At 44.7% G+C, this 15,522-nt stretch overlaps 1 protein-coding gene and 1 long non-coding RNA gene across 4 annotated transcripts in view; one reads left to right on the top strand and one right to left on the bottom strand.

Moving 5' to 3' along the window:
* The window catches only part of LOC307214660 (maestro heat-like repeat-containing protein family member 7), a 73,010-nt gene that overhangs the window by 55,403 nt on the left and 2,085 nt on the right, over positions 1-15,522 (bottom strand). For 2 of the 3 annotated variants that reach the window (XM_079973467.1, XM_079973469.1), the window contains exon 1: positions 1,882-2,013. The exons of the other annotated variant lie outside the window; for it this stretch is intronic. The gene's annotated coding sequence lies outside the window, so the exon portion shown is untranslated. Of the gene's footprint in view, positions 1-1,881; positions 2,014-15,522 lie in introns of those variants that run through there. 3 annotated transcript variants of the gene reach the window in all.
* LOC307215180 lies at positions 2,056-14,234 on the top strand. The gene is made up of 2 exons (XR_013838353.1): positions 2,056-2,151; positions 13,651-14,234. It is a non-coding gene; the product is annotated as an uncharacterized lncRNA (long non-coding RNA).

Here is a 15,522-nt window from a genome sequence, read left to right as displayed (position 1 = left end):
TCACTTCTTGCAGGGAGGGAACCGCCAGAAGGCCCTTGGAGCTGGACCTCAGTGTCCGGGCAGAATGATGGGGGTGGAGACGTTCCTTCAGGTATACTGGACCGAGGCCGTTTACGGCTTTTAAGGTCAGCACCAACACTTTGAATTGTGCTCAGAAATGTACTGGAAGCCAATGTAGGTCTTTCAAGACTGGTGTTATGTGGTCTCGGGGGCCGCCCCCAGTCACCAGTCTAGCTGCCACATTCTAGATTAGTTGTAGTTTCTGGGTCACCTTCAAAGGTAGCCCCATGCAGAGCACATTGCAGTAGTCCCAGCGGAAGATAACTAGAGCATGCACCACTCTGGTGAGACAGTCTGCGAGCAGGTAGGGTCTCATCCTGCGTACCAGATGGAGCTGATAAACAGCTGCCCTGGACACAGATTTGACCTGTGCCTCCATGGACAGCTATGAGTCCAAAATGACTCCCAGGCTGCGCACCTGGTCCTTCAGGGGCACAGTTACTTCATTCAGAAACAGGGGATCCTCCACAACTGCCCGCCTCCTATCCCCAAAAAACAGTACTTCTGTCTTGTCAGGATTCAACCTCAATCTGTTAGCTGCCATCCATCCTCCAACCGCCTCAAGACACTCACAGAGGACCTTCACTGCCTTCACTGGTTCTGATTTGAAAGAGAGGTAGAGCTGGGACAGAGTGACGGGAGCTTACTGCGTCGCGGGGATTCAAACCGCCGACCTTCCGATCGGCAAGCGCAAGAGGCTCAGTGGTTTAGAGCGCAGCGCCACCAAAGCAGCTAGGCTGTCCTGTTGGAGCTTTTCATTTGGCGGCCCTCCTTATTAGGGTTGACAAAGTGCATAATTCAACTATGGAACTCACCGCCACTGGAAGCAGTGATGGCTTTAAAAGAGGACTGGAGAAATTCATGAAGGATAAGGTTACCAATGGCTGCTAGCCGCAATAGCTATGCTCTGCCTCTACAGCTGGAAGCAGCAGTGATTCTGAATCCCAGCTTCTGGAAACCACAGGAAGGGAGAGAATTGCTGTTGTGCTCAGATCCTGCTTGCAGGTTCCCCGAAAGAGACCAATGAGAGGACAGGATGAAGGACTAAATGGGTCACTGGCCTGATCCAGACAGACTCTTCTGATGTTGTTATGCCATTCAGGGACCCCATTATTATAGCTTAAGCAAACATATATGGGCAGGAGCTTCTCAAATATATATAAAAAATCACAGTCCTAGTTATGTATGCAAAGGATGAAGGGGAAAACTGGTTTCGTTTGCATTTTAATATGACCAGCCCAATTTGCTCTTCCTGAAACTATTCACCAACTGAAACCTGTTGAAATTCTCCTTTTTCCCAATCTATTCTTGCGATGCAGCTCTTCAAACAAAATTTGGGCACGACAATGTGTATATTAGGTGAGAGTGTGCCTAAAAACACATAAACTCATGAAAACGACAAACAAAATGCATTGTATTTCTTACAATGGCAAAAATTTTGGCAAAAATCGCATACAAAAATGAGTATATTATGAGAAGTTTCTATGAAATTGACAGCTTCCTGCATCTGTAATGTGCTGACGAGCTGCTGCTGCTGGGAATCAAGAGGGTAAAATAATGATTCCGTCATGATTTAGAATCATAGAATCATAGAGTTGCAATGGAACCCCATTCCAACCTCCTTGTAATGCAGGAATCTCAGCTCAAGCATCCATGACAGATGGCCGTCCGATCTCTGCTTAGAAACCTCCAAGGAAGGAGAGGGTCTTAATTTATCTGTGTTGTAGATGCACTGTGTGACTTCACCTTTCCTAACGAACTGAGATGATGCAAACAGCTTATTCCTCCAGAAAAAAAGGACCACAGATCTGTAGCACTTACTGCCCAGCTGAGAGTAGATTTGATCTTCGGTTGACTCCAGGCAAGCAGCTCAAGAGGCAAAACTCAGCCCTACATCGCAACAAGGGCAACTAGTGCTGGGGAGGGGGGGTGATTCACTGGGTGGAGGGTTTACACTGGAGATGGATGGGGTCACCAGGGAAACCGCAGAGCAGAGTTGCTATGAAAACACACAGGTAATAAAGGGTGGACCAAGGTGACCCGGCGATGTGGTCCCTGGGCTCACGAAGCTTTTCTCAACGTTGAGTTCAGGTGAGTTTATAAAATTAGGGATGGATTGGAGAAAGGGGATAGAGAAAAGGTATTCCTCCCTCTCTCATCACGCTACAACTCATGGCCGGAAGATTTCAGGGCAGATAAAAGAAAGCACGACTGTACTTGTTAAACCACGGGTAGGCAAACTAAGGCCCGGGGGCCAGATCCGGGCCAATTGCCTTCTAAATCCGGCCCGCGGACGGTCCGGGAATCAGCGTGTTTTTACATGAGTAGAATGTGCCCTTTTATTTAAAATGCTTCTCTGGGTTATTCGTGGGGCCTGCCTGGTGTTTTTACATGAGTAGAATGTGTGCTTTTATTTAAAATGCATCTCTGGGTTATTTAAAGGATGTGGGTGGCGCTGTGGGTTAAACCACAGAGCCTAAGACTTGCCGATCAGTAGGTTGGCGGTTCAAATCCCCGTGACGGGGATTTTGGAGTGACGCTGTCAGGAAAAAATGCCGTTCGCCATTTTGTGAGGCATTGTGGGAGCTCTTGGGTCTGGGAGGAGAAAGAGAGAAATAGAGTTGTTTACATATCGTGAATCAACTCCTCGGTGGGACTTAAGAGCGACAAATGCCAAAATTTACGATGGATAAAGTGATGTTATCTACGAAGGAGATATATGGAAACCATCTGGACTTAGTGGAGGAACGGGAAATCCACACAGGATTATTACACTTGCTATCGGCTTAAGGAGACTAACAGAAGAGATCGTAAAGGAAAAAGAGAAACTATACGAACAAGATATGATGTGGCAACACCAAGATAAGACTGGATAGAATTATGAACTTTGTTTGGACTGATTGGGACTGATTTGGACATTAACGCAGTAATAAGAAGATGATCTGAATTCCCCTTTAGATCTTGAAGTATGGGTTCCCCCAACAAAATTTAAAAATTTGGCTTTGTAATTCGGAATTTATATGATGTGATTTAATTTTATGTGATTGGCCAGTTAATAAAAATTATTTTAAAAAAAAATAAATCCCCGTGATGGGGTGAGCTCCCGTTGCTCGGTCCCTGCTCCTGCCAACTTAGCAGTTCAAAAGCACGTCAAAGTGCAAGTAGATAAATAGGTACCGCTCCGGTGGGAAGGTAAACAGCATTTCCATGCGCTGCTCTGGTTCGCCAGAAGCGGCTTAGTCACGCTGGCCACATGACCTGGAAGCTGTACGCCAGCTCCCTCTGCCAGTAAAGCGAGATGAGCGCCGCAACCCCAGAGTCGTCCACGACTGGACCTAATGGTCAGGGGTCCTTTTACCTTTACCTGGGTTATTTGTGGGGCATAGGAATTCGTTCATTCCCCCCCCAAAAAAAAAATATAGTCCAGCCCCCCCCCCAAACTCTGAGGGACAGTGGACCAGCCACCTGCTGAAAAGGTTTGCTGACCCCTGTGTTAAACTATGGAACTCTGTCATAGGAAGCAGGGATGGCCACTAACCTGGATGGCTTTGGAAGAGGGTTAGACAAATTCACGGAGGAGAAGGCTGAATTTCCGAGCTCCGCTCTGCTTCCAGAGCAATGCTTCTGTACACCAATGTTGGAAACCTCAGGAGGGGAAAGTTGCTCTTGTGTGGGTTTCTCTTTTGGGTTTCCCAGAGACATCTGGTCGGCCACTATGAGAAGAGGATGCTGGTCTAGACGGACCATTGGCCGGATCCAGCAGGGCTCGTCTTATGTTCTTATACTGAGTACAGTGGTACCTTGGGTTACGGACGCTTCAGGTTACAGACTCCGCTAACCCAGAAAGAGTGCTTCAGGTTAAGAAATTTGCTTCAGGATAAGAACAGAAATCGGGCTCCGGCGGCCCGGCGGCAGCAGGAGGCCCCATTAGCTAAAGTGGTCTTCAGGTTAAGAACAGTTTCAGGTTAAGTACGGACCTCCGGAATGAATTAAGTACTTAACCCGAGGTACCACTGTAGTTTCAAAGTCTGTCACTGCTCTCAAGGATGGATTATGCATTGAAAGGCTAACAGGTCTGGCACTTCTGACCCATGTTTCTGTCATTGAATTCTACTCAATATTGATCCAGAGCAGATTCCAACGTATAGTTAGCAGAGTAAAAACTTAAACACGTGGCAGGATTCTAAAAAAAAAAAATTGATCAGAGGCAATTGTATTTCATCCAGCAGAGCTTTACTGCTACTGAAGGCAAATGAGCATAAAGGTCACAGATCCACTACATTCAGGATTGGCATTGTCCATAAGAAATCCAGTTCCAGCAGACTTAATAACTTGCAATAATACTAAACCTTAAGGCTAAGCATACTGTGTACAGAACACCACACCAGAAAGAAAGAAAGAGAGATAGAAAGAGAAAGTGAAACCCAGTCTCCTTCTGGCCTTACTTTTATAGCCAGCATGACCTTGACAGAAAAAGATAACAGAACCAGTTTAAGCCCGCTGTACTCAGCTTCTCGGAAGGAATAACCCAAACATCATGATGAACCTTCTGCTTGTTTCTTTCACATAGAGAAGCTTCCAGAACCCTCTTGAATTAAGTAGAATAGGAAAGATATCTGCACATCATATCAATACTATTTGTACCAAGAAATGCAATTTTGTAACACCCTGCTTGTGGTTAACGCTTAGCTGGAATGAAATATTCAACGCAGCAATAGAGAAATTAAAATAATAATTTATTTGTCAGACAAATAAATATGAGGCACAGTGGTATATGGTTACCAAGCTCTGGCCTGGCCTCCTGCCATTCTGGCCAGCACTTATATTTCCTTAATCCAGCCCCCTTGCTCCTCCTGTGGCTGCCTCTGTCCAATCAGCCTGGTTGAAATTCCTATTGGCTGTTTGCTAGAACCAATCACAAAAGATACACCCATTTCCTCTTGTCCTTTTATGGGAAACAAAAAGATATATATTCTTCTATCTATAAATGACAAATAAGTAGTAATATATCTTACATGTGTCTCAACAAGGAACCTTAATTACCAGCTCACCTCGCCCTATTGCCCTCCGAAACAAATGGTTTAATCTTAAATTTTTATCTTAAACAGATGTCAAAGATCTTGAGTTCACATCATCATTGAAAGATCTCCTTCTCTTGAAGGTCTTTTAAACAAAGGCCTGACAACCATATGTGTGCTCTAATGATGTTTCCTGCTTGGCAGGGGGGCTGGGCTGATGGCTGATGGCCCCTGTGATCTCTTCCAACTATATGAAATAAGAATCTAGCATAAGGATTTAACATTTCTTAGCTTCTAATTCCTTTGCATAATTACATTTAAGCCAATATATTTAATACATAACATAGATAGCTTTTTAGAAGAATAAACCTTTTCAAAGTAAAAAAGGAAGGAACAGTTTCCAGCCTCAAAATAAGATAGAAAGAAAACCTCTTCTCCAGCCAAGCCAGTTGCCTTTTTCACTGCTCTTGACCTTTCAACCTTAGGAAAATATGGCTCAAGTTTAATGGGAGGCACATGGTTTTATTTTACTATTTATCAACTCTTAATTATGTTTTCTCAGCCTTCTTATATCTTCTGTAATATGTAGGGTCAGTGTAACCTTGGCTGTCAGCCTGTAATTCCCTTTGACTTTGAGAATTGTTTTCTGCTATAAATCAGGGGGGCCCCTTGTCCAGGAGAATAAACATCTTGCCAAGGTTCTTAGGCAGCTGGTCTTCTGCCTGGCATGAACATTTGAAAATCTTTAAGCTCATTTTAAAATACAGGCCCTGATCAAGCCTTAATAAAAATGCAGGCTATGATTAGATGCCTCAATTTGACGGTTAACCTGTGGCACTTCAGATATTGCTGGACTCCAGTTCCCATCAACTTTGACCACTGGACGTGCTGGCTAGGGATGATGAGAGTTGCAGTCCAACAAACTGCTTAGCCACCCTGGTTTAGTGGACTTTTTATCCAGCCGTGATATAAAGAAGGGGTTTCATGTATGGGAATCCCCCCAGATCCTGGAGCTCACCAGCCCAGCCAGCCCAATATTCCATCATAGAATCATAGAATTGTAGAGTTGGAAGGGACCCGAGGGTCATCTAGTCCAACCCGCTGCTATGCAGGAATATGCAGCTGTCCCATACGGAGATCGAACCTGCAACCTTGGCGTTCTCAGCACCGTGTTGGTAACCAGCTGAGCTATTCTGGCATTATGTGTGCTGCATGAAGAAATGCTTACTTTTGTCTTTCCTGAATCTTCCAATGTTCAGCTTCATCGAATGTCCACGAATTGTAATGTTACAGATCTATCTATCTATCTATCTATCTATCTATCTATCTATCTATCATCTCTGTTCCCACACTGCTCCAGTGAGAAGTTTGTGGCTTGGATCCTGACAAGGAACTAATCCACAATTCCAGCTCAGCCAGTAGGGCACGAAACTCTTCATCTCATTGGTCATGGGTTCAAGCTGCACATTGGGCAAAAGATTCCCGCATTGCAGGGACGGGGTTGGACTAGATGACCCTTGTGTTCCTGAGCAGTAATCTAGGCAGGGCACTTAGCGCTCCTTGTTTCCAAGGTCATCCTACAAATATGCAGCAAAATAAAAAGTAAAAGAAAATGTTCCATTCAGGTTGAAAGTGTGGACCCAGGAAGGTATACCGTGACTGGAAGCAGCTTTTGGGACCCAAACATGGGACCAAGGGAAGGAAACATGTCGTCAGGAGAAGGGCGATGACTCTGTTGCATTGATGATAATAAAGTGGTAGGACGGAGAGCCAGCAAAACCTTTGCAAATTCTGCTAGGGCCGCATCTGACTTCGCATTCAACGAAACCGGGGAGAGATTTTTACCATTGTGATCAAGGAACAGCAGAGTCAACCTGAATGGGGGATGACATCACCGGCAGCCAATCAGAGGGACCCTGCAGAATTCCAAAGCATCGGCCCACCATCTCCATAGCAAAGCTTTTGCTACAAAACGGGTTTCCCCAACCCGGTGCCCGCTGGAGGTTAGGGACTATGATTCTGCGGCAGAGCTGCCTGCCTGGCGTGGACATCATGGGCATCCAACAAAGTGGAAGTCTGGAAGATTCAGAGCAGATAAAAAGAAGGACTCCTTCACACTGTGCGTAGTTATACTGTGCAACTCAGGAGGCAAATCCATTTCAAATTTTCAAACCATTATTGGCATATATACAAGATTCCAGGAGGGTTCAGCTCAATAAAATCACTCATCAAAAACCTGCATCTAACACTTAAGTTGTACTGTATTTTAACATTCACGAATCCTTGTTGCATGTTGCTAAAACCTGGCTGCTATCTCCATCTTATCCTGGTACGCAGGTGAGACCCTCCCTGCCTGTGGACTGTCTTGCCAGAGTGGTGCATGCTCTAGTTATTTCTCGCTTGGACTACTGCAATGCACTCTATGTGGAGCTCCCTTTGAAGGTGACCCGGAAACTGCAACTAATCCAGAATGCGGCAGCTAGACGGGTGACTGGGAGCGGCTGCCAGGACCACATAACACCGGTCTTGAAAGAACTACATTGGGTCCCAGTACGTTTCCGAGCACAATTCAAAGTGCTGGTGCTGACCTTTAAAGCCCTAAATGGCCTCGGCCCAGTAGACCTGAAGGAGTGTCTCCACCCCCATCATCCAGCCAGTACACTGCGGTCCAGCGCAGTTCCCTCACTGTGAGAAGCCAAGTACAGGGAACCAGGCAGAGGGCCTTCTCAGTAGTGGCACCCACCCTGCGGAACGCCCTCCCACCAGATGTGAAGGAAATAAGCAGCTATCTTATCTTTAAAAGACATCTGAAGGCAGCCCTGATTAGGGAAGTTTTTAATATTTAATGCTATATTATTTTTAACACTCGATTGGAAGCTGCCCAGGGTGGCTGGGGAAACTCAGCCAAATGGGCGGGGTATTAATAATAATAATAATAATAATAATAATAATAATAACAACTAGATTGGCCATTGGCTGGATCCAGCTGGCCTCTTCTTACATTCTTAACCTTTGGGTTGAATGGGACAAAAACGCTCAGCTGCTGTGACCCCAGGTCAGACGAGAAACTCAGCTCAGGACCAAGCCACTTCACTTTATTTTTTTAAAAATGCTTTTTATTGGTGTTTCATTTAATACAAACAAACAAAATACAGTAAAATTCAACAGTCATTTACCCTCATTCTTTCCCCACACTCTGCTGAGCATTGACTTCCTTCCCTCCCTTCAACAGGTTTTCTTATGTCAGTTACTTTTCCGCAGTTTCTTATTGTATCCAATCCTATCTACATCGTAAGATTTATTTCAGTCCTGCCAGGGTCTTCAAATTTCTACAATTATTATTTATGTACCCCATAAATTTACTCCAATCTTTTTGGAATTTTGTTTCCTCCTGAATTCGGGTTCTACAGGTCAGTTTTGCTAGTTCCGCATAATCAACCATCTTCGTCTGTCACCCCTCTATTGTTGGTAATTCCGGTACTTTCCATTTTGGGGCTAACAAAATTCTGGCAGCAGTCATAGCATACATAAATAACCTTTGATCTGCTTTTTCTAATTCCTCTCCATCAAGCCTAGCAAGAAAGCTTCCGGCTTTTTCGGGAAAGTGTACAGTGGTGCCCCGCAAGACAAATGCCTCGCAAGACGAAAAACTCGCTAGATGAAAGGGTTTTCCATTTTTCAAGGCGCTTCACAAGCCAAATTTCCCTATGGGCTTGTTTTGCAAGACGAAAACGTCTTGCAAGTCTTGTGAGTTTTTTCCCTTTCCTCCCCCCTTTTTCTAAGCCGCTAAACCGCTAATAGCCGCTTAGCCGCTAAGCCGCTAATAGCCGCTAAGCCGCTAATAGCGCTAATCTGCTAAACCGCTAATAGGGGTGCTTCGCAAGACGAAAAAACCGCAAGACGAAGAGACTCGCGGACCGAATTAATTTCGTCTTGCGAGGCACCACTGTATTTAAATATCTTTTTCAATTCGTTATAAATCAGTTCCCAAAACTGTTTCCTTTTCTCACATGTCCACCACATGTGATAAAAGTCTCCATCTTTATCTTTGCATTTCCAACATATCTTACTACTCATCCTGTACATTCTCACCGCTTCACTTCTTTGCATAGCTGTCAACTTACAGATTTGAAAATAAGGGACCAGCAGCCAAAATAAGGGATTTTCTGGGCACAGGTATGTTCAGCTTCTGAGCCCCTCCGAGCCAAAGGCAAAAAGCCCAGCCAGCAGCCAAACAAAGCCTCAAGCAGTGGTTCCCACAGCGCTGCAACCCGGCAAAGGGGATGCAGCAAGGGAAACCACCGTCACCTCTCCTCTGGGAAGCGCTGAGCAAAGGCGAGTCCCCAGGCAACACGGACGATTTGATCGGCACAAGGCATGCAAGCTCCACCCCCCAGTCATTCTTGGACTCCTTATTGGGTGAGCAATGCAGCCAAGCAACACAGTTGGAGCCTCCCTCCTCCCTGGCCGGCAGGGAGGGAGGGAGAGGAGCTGCTTCCTTTGAAACCCGGGAAATTTAAGGGACATCATCAATAAGGGACAGCAGTGGAGGCGGAGACCCTTAGAAATCACAGACGGAAGAAGTCTGTGAACCTGGGATTTGGCTGGCACCTTCTGCGCCCCCCCCCCCCTCGCGGGGAGACCCGGTATCGGGAATCCGGAGCGACATGGGGTGAGAGACGCGGTGCTTTGAATCGACCGCTTATTTCACGGAGCGAAGCCGCATTGCTGCTGTCGGAGAGCCCTGACTTTTTTCCTGTGGACAATTGGATTTTAAACAACAACCCGTGAGTAGAACAGGAAATTGAGCTTTTAAATAATTTAATTTGGCACCGAATGGGGAAGGTTCAAACAGGAAGTCCACCTTCCCTTTCTGTAAATAGACTGAAGCAAAGTAGTTGTTAACTAAGGTTTTGGAAAGTCTTACGTAAAGGATTAAAACTCCACTGATTGAAACTATTAATTTTGACCAAATGAACTTGCAGGAGAAGGTGAAAAATTAAAAATCGAAGCATCACGTCTCTGAACCTGAGAACGGTTTGCAAAAAGTCCATCGACGGTAAACAGGACAAATTTGACAGTTAGCTTTAAAAGAAAGACATTGTTTCTATTGTCCACTTCTGCACTTAAAAAGAAGAAAAGGTAACTGGAAACTGTTACTAATTTACTTTTGGAATTGTGCTGGAAAGGATTGATACAAATGGAGACCGTCTTCCTCTAGAGGGAGTTTTGGGACATTGTTACAAGAGTGCAGCTGGGAAATTGGCCTTAAGATAAAGACTGTGAGAAACTAGTTCTGACCTTGAACATCTTAAGAATGTCGGCAAAGGAAGAAGTAGCGTCTGTACTGAATAGGACAATCTATCTGTTGGGAAAGCTGCATAAACAGATAGATGTCATGGCTACTAATATTGATATTTTGGGAACAAAAGTGGGCATCAGCATAGAAGTCGACAAGAACCCGGCACAGGAATCTTTCTTAACTGAACAAATTGATGAATTAGAGAAGGAGAAAGTTGCTGTTGTTGAGTATAAAGCAAAACAAGGGGGAGCCTTAACCCTAAAGAGGCAAATGGAGGATTACAACTTGAGGCCTTATATGACTGTAATTAGGAGAAGCCAGTTTTTGAAGATGGGTGCCTGGCCTGATCTGGAAAAGGAAAGGTGGAGAGATCCCCGTATGCAGGGATCAAATGACTTTTGGAATATGAATTTGAGCCAGGAGGAGACTGGAGCTTTGGGGGCCTTTGGACTTGGAAGAATTGTGAAACAAGATTCGGAATACTTTATGGGCCCTAGCTTTAACTATGGAAATCTGGCAGACCTGTCAAGAAGGAATATAAGCATCGTTGGGTTGGAGCTCCCCCGAGATCTGCTTTTTAGAACCAAAGATTATCAAGAAGATCGGCAGAAGGGAAGTGAAGAAGAGTTAAGAGCCTCGGATATAAGATCTCCAGGTTGATGGACACTGGGAGGTTGATGGAACTGACGGCAGGGGCCGAGACCAGGGAGGGGAGACGGTGGAAGAAAATTGGGAATTTAAAGTGCATATATGGAGATTTAAAAAATTTTTTAATGAGAGATGGAAAAATCGTGGAATGAATTTTTTATGACCCTAGGGGAAATGTCTTAAGAGATTAAGTTCAAATATATTAGTTTTAATGAGAAATAAGATTAAACAAAGTAAAAATGGATGATTAATTGGTGAAAGAAGAGAATGTTAAATTACAGTATATTAAGATAAATTATTAGGATAAAAACAAAGATGAAGGATTTGCTGAAATATCTAACTGAACCAGAATACAAAGAGGGGAGGTGTGGGGAGGTCAAGGAAATAAGCTAAAGAAAGAAAGTTATGCAAAGGTTTGATTTGTTCTTTTTTTGATTGTATGCATTTTTTTTTGTCTGTTTTCTTTTTTTTATCTTTTTTCTTTGATGTGACTCATTTTTATGTATTGTTTTGCTTTCTTTTTTGGTTTAATTGGGTGTTTTTCTGTTGTTTTTTTTTATTATTCATGTAACCTTTAAAATTTTAATAAAAATCTATTAAAAAAAAAATAAGGGACAGCAGTGGGACACGGCACTGGGATAAGGGACTTTCCCGCCAAATAAGGGACAGTTGACAGCTATGCTTCTTTGTTGCTCTTCCTGCAGTGAGCCAGCATTGAAGATGCTTTCATTTTAAAAAAACCCAAGTTTAAGGTTTGCCAGAGGTTGGGAATGAACACACACACACACCCGCTTCAGGGACAAAGCGAAACATCCAGCCCCCAGAGTATCAGTGCCTCGTAATCTGAGACGTCCAGATAAAGCAGGACAGTATTGGTGTTAAATAAGTAATGATCAGACGAAAGGCATCCTGGAAAAAGGAGATTGATCTGTGTGTGCAGCTGGTCTTCTGGAGAGCCACCAAGGTCACCTTGCATGACCCTGAAAGGCTGATGCAATGTAAGAACCTAAGAATGCAAGAGTCTTGCTGAATCCATATAGGTCCATATGAGGTCCATATAGTTCAGCATCCTGGTCTCATCTCAGGGACCAACCAGATGCCCCAATGGGATGCCCATTTGAGATTCCCAGCAAGTGGCATTCGGAAGCCCCTGGTCTGGATAGAGACAGAGGCTTAAAGCCCCCAGCCCTTTGCACTAGGTTCTGTGATAAGAATTTTCAGGTCTTAAAGGTAAAAGGAACCCTGACCATTAGGTCCAGTCGTGACCGACTCTGGAGTTGCGGCGCTCATCTCACTTTATTGGCCGAGGGAGCCGGCGTACAGCTTCCGGGTTATGTGGCCAGCATGACTAAGCCGCTTCTGGCAAACCAGAGCAGCGCACGGAAACGCCGTTTACCTTCCCGCCGGAGCAGTACCTATTTATCTACTTGCACTTTGACGTGCTTTCGAACTGCTAGGTTGGCAGGAGCTGGGACCGAGCAACAGGAGCTCACCCCGTCGCGGGGATTTAAACCACCAACCTTCTGATCGGCAAGTCCTGGGCTCTGTGGTTTAACCCACAGCGCCACCTGTGTCCCTGAGGTATGTAATAAATGTTCATAAATGTACCAAGCAAACACGTACATAAATATATAAACCACATGTCTGAAAATGCCATGGAAAAAAGTCCTGAGCAAATTGACCTCAACTATTTCTCTGCAAGGTCAAAGTGGGAAACCTCCCCATTCTCTTTTTCCTTCACAAATCGTGTCTTAAGGGCACATCTAAGATATGAATAGGGTGTGAGGCTGTGACCTGGCTCAGGAACGAAGTATTTATCATTACAAAAGACTGGCCAGGCTCCCCAGGCAATTCAATCAAGTGACCATTAAACAGGTAACCTGGCAGATAGGAGGTAAACAAACCACTCAGATTTCTGCTGTAGACCACCCCTTCTGTGATGTATGTATGATGTATGGAGGGGTGGTCTTGAGCTCCAGGGCTGGGAATTTAAAATGTCTATATAAGGCCTTGCGCGCCATTGTTCTGGGTTCCTCCTCCCTGCAGCTTGTAGTGAGTGAGGACCCAGTTGCAACAGATCAATAAAGATCAGGTTTACTAGCTGCTTTGCTTCTCAATATTCTCTGGTTGGCCTCTGTTATTTTCTCCTACCAATAGGGAACCTACGTAAAGACTCTATATGGGCTCTTGGATACCCCATAAGGGGGAAAGGGCAGATTTTTTTTGTTTTTGTTTTTGTTTACAACAGTTCCCAATTCAGATCAGGCCCCTGGGTTGGCAATTTGTGTTTGTTTGTTTTAAAAAAAACCTTGCACCTATGGGCACGGATGCAGAGCAAATGTATCATCCAATTTAGTCCCCAGTAAGCACACAGGTTTGCATTGTGCAATTAAGGGTTTACACAAGAGGAGGTCCCACCGGTCCATTGAGGCTTCTTCTCAGGAAAGCAGGTTTAGGAGTTCAGTCCCCTTCTGCTCGTGAGACACACTTTTCTTTAGGGTTTCACTCGTCCCAGAGCTAAACGCATTTATTATTTTTCCCTTGTGCAATTTTACGATAAGGCGGCTCGTATTGATAAACAGCAAAACAATGGCATCTGACTAAATGTAATTTAATTTACAGATGAAAGCTGCACCCGTCTGAAAATCAGTGAAACCTCTTTACAGATCTGAAAAGAGCGAAAGGAATGAAGAGCAATTACGCCAAGCCCTGCGCAGGATAAAATTCCGTCATCTGTCACCCCTGCTTTGTGTCCATCATTTTTGTGTTTATCCAAAAGCGGGATTTATGAGGGTCCGGACCCACTACTTGTGTTTCTGGGGAAGATGGGCATCCATTGCTTCAGGGGTGGGGTGCCCCTCCAGGACCCAGAGACACGCAAACAGCTCCATTGCCACAGCCTTCCTGCCCAGATGATCCAGATTTCTCTGCAATGCCTGTGGTCACCATGGCAACAGAAGACTTGATAATGGATTCAAGGATGCCTGTGCTCCCTTCTCTAGCAGCAGGCTTCAAAGGGAAGGCCAGCCTCCAGACACACCGGGAAAATTCCTTTATTTGAGCTTTTGAGTCAGAGTCCAGCCTCAGAACATATTTCAGATATGCACATCTTCTGCATATCGGGGCAGCCCCTCCCCACCCTGTATATCAGCCTCCCCGTTTTTGTCTTTGAAGGATGTCTTATTAAAATGTTGATATTTGTTTTACACATGTAATTGGGGTTATTATTTTTTAATTGTGTTCTTTAAATTTCCCCTGAGACCCCATTCCTCCAAAACACATTATGAAAACCTATCTTCCATTACATACACCACAACTTTATACATCTGTAAAACATGTTCTTATTAAGGGATCCACAAATTGGTCTAAACTTTTGGAACTCGTCTTTGGGTTTTAAGGGGGCGGGATGTGTTTACATGAAACCTGGATTTCTGAAGGTTACAGTTTGCTTGTGGGCAGTTCTCATAGACACCTGGTTGAACTAGACAGGGCAACTGGCCTGATCCAGCAGCCTCTTATATTTTTAAATGCCTTCTCCTGGGTGAAACTATTGGTCTCTCAAAGCTGCTGTTGTTTATCCTGATTGAAGCCTGCAGTTCAAGGTGTCTGGCAAAGATCCAGGACTGATCCATTTGCGGGCTTTGCCCTAGAAGAACTAGAGAGCAGGATAAGTCTATCTTTGGCTACTAATATTGCCAGGATGGCTAGATGCTTCTTCCATGGAAGGAGGCAGTAACACTTCTGAATAACAGTTGCTGGAAGCTGATGGAGAAGAGAGTGGTCTTGTGATCTTCTTGTGGGTTTCCTTTTGAGGTATCTGGCCTGATCTAGTGGGGCTTTGCATTCATAAGATTCTCCCAATACCAGAGAGAAAAAAATCTCACACGGGGGGACTTACCAACCTAGCAGTTTGAAAGCATGCCAGTGCAAGTAGATAAATAGGTACCGCTCCGGTGGGAAGGTAAACGGCGTTTCCGTGCGCTCTGGTTTCCATCACGGTGTCCCGTTGCACCAGAAGCGGTTTAGTCCTGCTGGCCACATGACCCGGAAAGCTATCTGCGGACAAACACCGGCTCCCTCAGGCTGAAAGCGAGATGAGCACCACAACCCCATAGTCGCCTTTGACTGGACTTAACTGTCTAGGATCCTTTACTTTTACCTCACAGCATTGTTGTGGGCATTAAATAAGGGAGAGAACCAGGTACACCACCTCCAGCTCCTTGCTGGAAACAGTGAGATATAAAATAAATAAATGCGATTTACATCCAGGTGCAATTTAATTTTAGACTCCATACTATCAAATGAATAGGTTCAGTTTGTTAAACGCATTTTGTTCCAGAAGCTAGTTCGGAAGTGGGAGATAGCAAGGAAAATGAAGGCAGATGGGGAAGAATTTCCAGCGCCGGTATCTAACCAGGGCGGTGTGACGACAGAAGGGTTATTATGAGAAATCCATCATTAAGCCGCACGGCAGCGAGATGCTTTCACTGGAAC

The sequence above is a fragment of the Podarcis cretensis genome (assembly GCF_951804945.1).
Source record: "Podarcis cretensis genome assembly, chromosome: 4".
NCBI lineage: Eukaryota > Metazoa > Chordata > Lepidosauria > Squamata > Lacertidae > Podarcis > Podarcis cretensis.
The sequence above is the reverse complement of the archived record's forward strand: the minus strand, read 5'-3'. Positions and strand labels throughout refer to the sequence as shown.